The sequence below is a fragment of the Taudactylus pleione genome, unplaced genomic scaffold, assembly GCF_031769625.1.
Source record: "Taudactylus pleione unplaced genomic scaffold, aTauple2 ptg000016l, whole genome shotgun sequence".
NCBI lineage: Eukaryota > Metazoa > Chordata > Amphibia > Anura > Myobatrachidae > Taudactylus > Taudactylus pleione.
Window position 1 is genome coordinate 38,081,855 of NW_028284418.1, and position 805 is coordinate 38,082,659.

Consider the following 805-nt stretch of genomic DNA (forward strand, 5'->3'; position numbering starts at 1 on the left):
AATTTGCTCCCAAATGCTGGAAAAATTGACAAAAACTGTTTGAACAAATTGTTTAGATCAAACATTTAACAAAACTTGTCTATCGAAAATTTTCATCTGTTTTCTGGCATTTAAGATCAAATTGCTGATCATTTACTCCCATACGTTACCAGATTTTCATTCCAACCAATCAATTAGTTGGATGGTTGGACAGAAAATCTTTACGTGTGTATGCAGCTTAAAGCTGCTTTTACCAACTCCAGTCCTCATGGACCCTTGGCAGTGCATGTTTTACAGATTCTTAGTATTGCAAATGAAATTCGCTCCCGCTGTGAATCTTTTAAAATGTGTCAACGAGTAATGGATACACCTCTGCACCAACTAGATGATCTGTAAAACATGCACTGTTAGGGGTCCCTGAGGACTGGTGTTCATAAGCACTGGTCTAAAGGAAATGACCATTTCATGCATGTTTAGAAACCCCTGAAACACACCATGCCCACACCTGATAAATACCCAAACACCCATGATATATATTTGAGAATTAATAATCAATAACTCACTTATTTGTGTAGGTTAAAGAGTGATACTTCATTTTTTTGGATGGTGTGTCCCAGAATAAATCATACAAAAGACTGGAGAAAAGATTATCCCATATGTATGACCTCAAGGAAAACTATATACCTTGTACTGTTTTACCAGACTATTGCACAATAAAACTATTATATACAATAGAAGAAAAAAAAAGAGATTGTGATAAAATCTTTGAAGTCAGAACCAAATATATCAAATAAAAAAATTAAATAAAAAAAGACGAAAGCAATTA